The following is a 9,109-nucleotide window of genomic DNA, read 5'->3' as shown; positions in this document are numbered from 1 at the left end:
ATACAGAATGAATAACTTTGTAAAAGGCCATGGCTTAAGAAAGTTCAACTCAAATGTTCAGCATTGATTGATTAGTTGGGAGCCTTAGGTGAAAGAGACAGTTATTCTTTCTACATGAGCTTAAGCAGAGAAGGTGAGGAAGCTCACAGAATCAAAAGGTGAGGAAGATGCATAGGAATCAGGGAATTATAGGGGCCTTGGGGGCTGGAATCAGAAAGTTGAGCCTTCTAGAACACACTTTCTCTCTCTACCTGTTCCTCCTTCTCTCCTATTCCCGGGGGGACTTTCTGACACTGGGAAATGTGGCAGCTGACAGCAGTTTGCATCAGCAAGAAAGAAAGAAGTTCTTTTCCCACTAGCTCCAGCAGCTGCTGTCCTATGACCTTCTGAATCAATGACTGTGATTAAGTGCAGCGATTGTTCTAACCTGGCTCCTGGGCCTCCCTCCGTGGTCAGGGGTTCAAGGCTGTGACCAGAGGGTCAGGAGTGGGACGTAGGCATACACTGGACAAAGACCACAGTCACTTTGCTGCTCAGCTTACACACCCTCTTCTTCCCATATACACAACTTCAGAAGTGTCCCTGCTTGAGAGAAAACCACGCTGCTCAGATCTCTTTCCCACAGGAGAAATCAGAAGTCTATTGAATACCCTTCCCCTCAGGTCTGGGTAAATGTATTCCTCATGATCTCAAGAAGGGATAAATGTGCCTTCCACAGCATAGCCAATATGTAGCCATGATGGGGGAGGGGCAGGAGAACAATGAAAGCTTCCACTTAAAACAGGGGAAAGGGAAGAGGAGATGACAGCCCCTGGCTGGTCAGGAATGGTGAGTTAAGCACGCAGATGTGATTGTCGGCTCACCACCCGGCCACGGGTGAGTCCTCGGTCAGCCAGTGCGACCTTCCTGTGCTCTACAGGCTGGGCCTCCTCCCAGGGCTCACCCCAGCCACACCTGAGGGGCAACCAGGCAGGTTTTGCTGTTGGGACCAGCCTGCCTTGAGGCCTACTCCCTCCTGGCATTGGCTCTGGGGCCCGAGTTTGCCTTAAGGTTGAAAATCATAAGCTCCTGCATGTCCAGCCTGCAGTGTCTGGCAGTAAAGCTTAATAAATCTCTCACTGGTTATGTCTGAGAGAGCTTCATTGGCTGATGAGTCACGGTGTTTGAGTCTAAACCCAAGCCTTGCATTTCTGTCTCCTAGCTCATTCCCCCTGTCCTCAGTTTAATTTTAATGGCTTTGTCTGCCTTAGCCTTGGATCCAGGGACCATCAGCTTCCTGTCAGGCCCTCCCCTAACATTTGTGGGCCTGCAGCAAAGAGCTCAAAAAGAGGCCCATGGTATCCCACTTTTTCTTTCCATTCAACTCTGCTCAACAGGGCCTCATACCCGCATGTAGTCAACTTAGTAGGTACATCCAAGCTCTGTTTGCCCCACCTCCGTCAAGCACCTCTCAGCAGCAATAGGTCAAGGGGTATGTAACCTGGAAGCACATGGTCCATTCAGAAGAATGCTGTAGTGCAGTCGCCTTCACAGGCCCAGGAAGCAGCTGCAGGACACTTGGGAAGGACATTCTGTGACCTGAGGTGCTTGAAGCATGTCTCGAAGGAGGTACCAGGCTCCAGGTGGACGTGTCCCTTGGGCCTGGGCTATTATTCCCATGGGGAAGGGCATGGCCAGAGGAAGGTCAGAGTAGGACGCTTTAAAGCACAAAAGTGTGGTCAGGACAGGGCCTTTTTCGCTCAGGTCTAAAGCCAGTACTGTCTCTGTCCCCAGGCTGCTCCCTAGCAGTTGACACAATCATGGCTAGAAACTGGGGTGAATTTATAATAGAAGGTATTTAGTCTGGGGATCAGACTTCCCTATTTCTCTTCATACTCCCAGATAATTGTTTCCTAGTCAGGACATTAATTTCAGCACAGGGACAGAACTCAGCTGAGGAAGGGACCTCTCAGGGAGCCTGCTAGGTCAGATTTAGGTCAGTGACCAAAAAAACTGTAGACTGCTGCTGAAAATGGCAAATCCCTCTCCCTCATCTTGCCTCCTAGCCTCCCTCTGACCCACCTCATCAGCAGAAAACAACAGGCAAAGGAGAAATAGGGGTTGCAGAGTCCCAGCCTGGCATCACAGAGCAGAGTGCAGAAGGATGCATTAAGAACTGGGAGACAATAGCTTGAAAATGCATACAGGAGAGTGCATAGTTATTCACCCCCAGGGCTCTATTGCATCTGCTGAAGGCAGAAAGACAATCTCAACAGACCCATGCATTCTTCTTTAATGTAAGCACACTAAAGTAGCCAGAGTACTCCAGTGTGCCAGCATTTTTCTGCCAAGTGTTTTCTAAAGCTTTAACCATGGGAACACATGGTTTGGGTCACCATATACATCATACATGGTTAATAGTTTAACCTTGTAGCAGGAATTATCATATTCCCTGCCTGGGATGGGGATCTATGGGGGTGAGGGTCCTCCCTCAGCTCCCCATCCCATCTTGACTTAGCTTATTTCATCTTCTAGATATGTCATTTGCAATATTCTGTATCAGTTTTGGTTGTTGGTTGCAAAAACAGAAACAGATTCTGATTCACCTAAGTACCAAGTAAGTTTAATGGGAAGGTATGAGATAGTTCACATGGACATCGCCAGATGGTCAACACCGAAATCAGATTAATTATATTCTTTGCAGCCAAAGATGGAGAAGCTCCATATAGTCAGCAAAAACAAGACCGGGAGCTGACTGTGGCTCAGATCAATAATTCCTTATTGCCAAATTCAGACTTAAATTGAAGGAAGTAGGGAAAACCACTAGACCACTCAGCTATGACCTAAAACAAATCCCTAAAGATTATACAGTGGAAGTGAGAAATAGATTTAAGGGATGAGATCTGATGGACAGAGTGCCTGATGAACTATGGACCGAGGTATGTGACATTGTACAGGAGACAGGGAGCAAGACCATCCCCAAGAAAAAGAAATGCAAAAAAGCAAAGTGGCTGTCTGAGGAGGCCTTACAAATAGCTGTGAAAAGAAGAGAAGCAAAAAGCAAAGGAGTAAAGGAAAGATATACCCATCTGAATGCAGAGTTCCAAAGAATAGCCAGGAGAGATAAGAAAGCCTTCCTCAGCGATCAGTGCAAAGAAACAGAGGGAAACAACAGAATGGGAAAGACTAGAGATCTCTTCAAGAAAATTAGAGATACCAAGGGAACATTTCATGCAAAGATGGGCTCTATAAAGGACAGAAATTGTATGGACCTAACAGAAACAGAAGATATTAAGAAGAGGTGGCAAGAATACACAGAAGAACTGTACAAAAAGATCTTCATGACACAGATAATCATGATGGTGTGATCACTCACTTAGAGCCAGACATCTTGAAATGTGAAGTCAAGTGGGCCTTATGAACAAAACTAGTGGAGGTGATGGAATTCCAGTTGAGCTATTTCAAATCATAAAGGAGGATGCTCTGAAAGTGCTGCACTCAATATGTCAGCAAATTTGGAAAACTCAGCAGTGGCCACAGGACTGGAAAAGGTCAGTTTTCATTCCAATCCCTAAGAAAGGCAATGCCAAAGAATGCTCAGACTACCGCACAATTGCACTCATCTTACACGCTAGTAAAGTAATGCTTAAAATTCTCCAAGCCAGGCTTCAGCAATATGTGAACCGTGAACTTCCAGATGTTCAAGCTGGTTTTAGAAAAGGTAGAGAAACCAGAGATCAAATTGCCAACATGTGCTGGATCATCAGAAAAACAACAGAGTTCCAAGAAAACATCTACTTCTGCTTTGTTGACTATGCCAAAGCCTTTGACTGTGTGGATCACAACAAACTGTGGAAAATTCTTCAAGAATTGGGAATACCAGACCACGTGACCTGCCTCTTGAGAAATCTTTATGCAGGTCAGGAAGCAACAGTTAGAACTGGACATGGAACAACAGACTGGTTCCAAATAAGAAAAGAAGTCCATCAAGGCTGTATGTTGTCACTCTGCTTATTTAACTTATATGCAGAGTACATCATGAGGAACGCTGGGCTGGAGGAAGCACAAGCTGGAATCAAGATTGCCGGGAGAAATATCAGTAACCTCAGATATACAGATGACACCATCCTTATGGCAGAAAGTGAAGAAGAACTAAAGAGTCTCTTGATGAAAGTGAAAGAGGAGAGTGAAAAGTTGGCTTAAAGCTCAACATTCAGAAAACAAAAGATCATGTCATCCGGTCCCATCACTTCATGGCAAATAGATGGAGAAACAGTGGAAACAGTGTCAGACTTTATTTTTTGGGGCTCCAAAATCACTGCAGATGGTGATTGCAGCCATGAAATTAAAAGATGCTTACTCCTTGGAAGAAAAGTTATGACCAACCTAGACAGCATATTAAAAAGCAGAGGCCACTGGGAAAACCCAGAGGAATCAGGTGGAGAGGGAGGTGGGAGGGGGGATCGGGATGGGGAATACATGTAACTCCATGGCTGATTCATGTCAATGTATGACAAAACCCACTGCAATGTTGTGAAATGGTTGGCCTCCAACTAGTAAAAATAAATGGAAAAAAAAATAAAAATAAAAAAAAAATAAAAAAAATAAAAAGCAGAGGCATTACTTTGCCAACAAAGGTCCATCTAGTTAAGGCTATGACTTTTCCAGTAGTCATCTATGGATGTGAAAGTTGTACTATAAAGAAAGCTGAGCGCTGAAGAACTGATGCTTTTGAACTATGGTGTTGGAGAAGACTCTTGAGAGTCCCTTGGACTGCAAGGAGATCCTACCAGTCCACCCTAAAGGAGATCAGTCCTGAATATTCATTGGAAGGACTGATGTTGAAGCTGAAACTCCAATACTTTGGCCACCTGATGCAAAGAGCTGACTCACTGGAAAAGACCCTGATGCTGGGAAAGATTGAAGGTGGAGGAGAAGGGGATGACAGAGGATGAGATGGTTGGATGGCATCACCGACTCAATGGGCATGAGTTTGGTTAAACTCCGGGAATTGGTGATGGACAGGGAGGCCTGGCGTGCTGCAGTTCATGGAGTCTCAAAGAGTCGGATACGACTGAGCGACTGAACTGAACTGAACTGATGAGATAGTTCACTACGTGAAAGTAATAGTAATCTGGCCTCAGGGGATGGGCTGAGGGAAGAAGCCATGTTGACCTGAGTATTTCAGAGGCTTCCTCTAGATCATTGTTGTCAGAACTAGCTCCAATTTCTCTCTATCCTGGGATGTCTGCTCAGATTGCAAATTCCTGCACGGTAGAATCTGAATCAAGAATTCCTGCTTGGGTCAGGTAGCTCTCCCCTGCACCAATCCCTGTGGCCAGGGGATTAGAGTATTTGATAAACCAGGTCTGAGTCCTTTGACTCCTCTGTTCCTGAGAGTAGGGTGTTGAGGCTGGTAGAGAGAATCCCATGGATGGGGAAGAAACATTTCCTGAGGAAAGGGAGGTGCTGTTACTAGAAGAAGGTGGGAAGTTATGCCTGGGAGATAAAAACAACAAATGGCCTTTACGTCAGGCAAGCTGGGATTTCAAGATTACCAGAAGAAGAAGTAATCATTTTCTAAGTGGCTTGAGGAGGAAAACTGCTTCTTAACCCACGTGGATCCCATACACTGCCCTGCTGGCATAGGCACACGCCTGACTGCACGCCCTGGTCCTTGCCTACTGCCTTTTCTCTCCATGGTGCTGTGCTCAGTGGGGATTGTGTTTTAATCATGGCTTGTTCTTGCTTTCTTTTTATTTGCCCCCCCTCCTCTTTCCTTTGTATGATCACTTTCTCAGTTCTAGATAACCATCTTCCTTGGATTTGCCCATCAAAACCAATCCTTCCAGAGTCTCTTGCTTATAGGATTTGCTCTTCCCAGTGATTAGCTGGGAAGAGACCAGATAAACTAATTTCACTAGGGCTTTAATATCTGCTGCTGCTGCTAAGTCGCTTCCAACTAAGTCGTGTCTGACTCTGCGACCCCACAGATGGTAGCTCAGCAGGCTCCTCTGTCCCTGGGATTCCCCAGGCAAGAATACTAGAGTGGGTTGCCATTTCCTTCTCCAATTGAGATCCTAATAAATGGCTGTTGTCACAATGTAATGTTCTTTCACTGAGACTTCAGTGGAGAGATTTCAGGCTCTAAGGGCAGGTGAAAGCCTGCTGGTAGAAGCATCTTGGGGTCTTGGCATGTCTTACTTAGATTATGGTAATGTTGGCCTGATCAGATCCAGGTGTGATCGCATGTCCCTCTAACACCTAATGCTGAATCCTGAGTCCTCAGACCCTACCTCACAGCCTGGAAAGAAATAATGCTTTGCATTAAATTGTAACCAGCATTAGGCACACGAAGTCTGTCTGCATTGGATCACTTGACCAAATGTATTCTGGATTGATATTCAAAAACGTTATCAACTGGTCTGGTCAGGGTACCAGCCAATTAGATCCAGGATGCTGAGAAAGGGGATCTGATCCTCATGCCGTAATGAGCCTGTGTCTTAAAGCCTTTGAAGGTCCTGTGATGATCAGTGATGCACAGGGCTGCGAGTGATTTGTTGGGGAATGAAAGGTGGGACAAGTGTGGATATTGAAGGCGGTCTCAAGTAGAAGGAAAGAGAAGCTCAAGTCTTCCTTACACGATGAATAGAGGGGTAAAGGCAGGGGAAGGGGCAGGGCCTGGGGAATCACAGTATCAGTCTTCTTCTCTTTGACATTCTTGCATCTATGTAAAATCTGCTTGGCTTTCTAGGTCATCCTTATAGATGAAAGGGAGTAGCCCACGAGGGTGGGCAAGATGAGCTCTGTGCCATTGCCTTGGTTAAGGGTGAGAGTGTGACAGGAATGATGGTCAATCCCGGTTGACACAACGTATGTGAGCTTTGCACACTTAAAGGAAATAGATTCTTCTCTATAGGGACTTCCTTTATTCCCTGACCACTTTCTGTATATGTGTCTGCACTGTCAATATCAGGGCCCATCGAAATATGGCCCCTTGGTAAAAGCATCATGTCTTTGGAACTTAGCAGTTTTTCTGTAAAGGGTGGTAGTCAGGGAATCCAGGAGGAATCCAAATGAGTTTCCAGGGTCAAATCCAGGTGAGCCAGGGAGGAAACATGTCAGAACAAGGGTGGAGTCACATCTCCAGGAAGCCATTCTTAGTTACTCCAGTTTCCAAGGATCTCTGAGTTTTCTGAACTTGCAGTCACTTTTACATAGGAGGGCACATTAGAATCATCTGTGGAGTCAATAAAGATTCAGGGGGTCCAGGATGGGATGGGAGCAATAGCATTTTTTGAAAGGCTTTTAACGCATAATTCTGATAAATGCACTTGGTCGATAAGTTTCGTAGAGAGTTTAGAAGAGGTGCCGGGGAATAGAATTTGCAAAAGGGAGCCCATGGAGGAAATTTAGCATTTAATGGTATGCGATCTTCAGTTTGCCACAATCCCCCACCATTCCCTGATGCCTTATACTCTGGTGGTCCATTCTTCGTTGTCTGTGACTGATGGGCCCTGGCACATCTGGGTGATGGCATCCCTCACATGGACACACTGGGAGGCACCCCTTATTCCAGTGGTGCTGCCTTAGCTCTGAGTGCTTCTGAGGGTGCTTTTCAGGTTCTAACTTCAGAACAACTTCATACCACACACAAGAAAATCAGTCTCCTTATTCTGTAGCTGTATAATAATTATTATTTTTTTAAATGACACCTTCAATATGCACAGAGTAGTCTGGAAAGGTGTAAAATTTTGCCTGAAATGAACATTGAACTCATAGGTTTGAGATAAAGACTCAAGAATTAGCTAGCAGCGTAATAGAGAAAAGGCTTTTTATCCATTCATTCTTTTGAAGGGAAGGATGGATTCTCTGAAAGTGAGTTCCAACCAACAACTCAGTGCTGTCTGAGTTGCCACGGAGGCTTTGGGTATTGTCTAGCCCAGCACTGCCAAACAGAAATACAGTGTGAGTCACAAATGCAAGTCTTATATATAATTTAAATTTTTCTAGTGGCCACACTAAACATTTTTTAAAGGTAAAATTAGCTTAATGATATACTAATATTTCATTTAACTCAGTGTATTCAAAGTGTTGTCATCTCAACTTTCAATCAAAAAGTTATCAAGAAATTTTACAAGATTTTTTTGCCCTTCATGCTTGAATCTGGTGTGTATCCTTAAAGCCCACATCTATTTAGGCTGGCTTTCCTGATGGCTCAGGCAAAGAATCTGCCTGCAATGCAGGAGACCTGGGTTCATTCCCTGGGTTGGGAAGATCCCTTGGAGAAGGGAATGGCAATCCATTCCACTGTTCTTGCCTTGAGAATTCCATGGACAGAGGCTATACAGTCCATGGGGTTGCAAAAAGCAGGACACGGCTGAGCGACTAACACTTTCACTATTTCAAGTGCTGTGTGTGGCTAGTTGCTTTCACAGATCTGGCCTCTTGATGAGAAGCCAACCTGGGGTCTCACTGTGTAGAAAGCCCTCCTTGTTAGATTGGCTTTTCCCGGGCCTGGCCCCTGTGTGCTCTTCTTGCGCTAAGATGCATTTGCTCTTGGGCCAGTAACTCGTGTCTTGGCTTTTATTGTTTCCTTGGTCTAATGGACTTAACTTCAGCCAGATTTCCTGATATTGTGCCAGTGCTTTCCTCTGAGCTTCATTTCTTCCGCTTCAAGTCCTTGCATGCCACCGTGCTATAATTCAAAGCTACTATGGGCTAGGTTTCCATGGACCCAACCCAAACAGGAAACTGGCTTTTTCATTGTTTATTTGGAACCATGAAGCAGAAAATGTCAAGACACTTGTTTTCAATGCTTCAGAACTGAATTTAAACTCTACCATTTCCAAAGGGGCCTTCCAACATGGAATGATTTAGAGGATTCAACTGTTAGATTAAGAGGGCTGATTGGAACATGAATGTACCTTCAACTTTCCTCACTTTGATCATTATCACTGGCTGTCTCACCGTTTGTTTAGAATCCTATTAGTCAGAGGCTATAAAACCTTGTATGAGGCTGGGGTATCTAAAGCACTCTGGAATATTTTAGTGAGTATTCAACAAAGAATCACTGTATTAAAAGGCTTTAGTTGAGGTCTTTGTCCCACATCTTCGTGAACCCCACAGT

Source organism: Cervus canadensis, chromosome 23 (assembly GCF_019320065.1).
Source record: "Cervus canadensis isolate Bull #8, Minnesota chromosome 23, ASM1932006v1, whole genome shotgun sequence".
Taxonomy (NCBI): domain Eukaryota; kingdom Metazoa; phylum Chordata; class Mammalia; order Artiodactyla; family Cervidae; genus Cervus; species Cervus canadensis.
Note: the sequence above shows the minus strand (reverse complement) of the source record.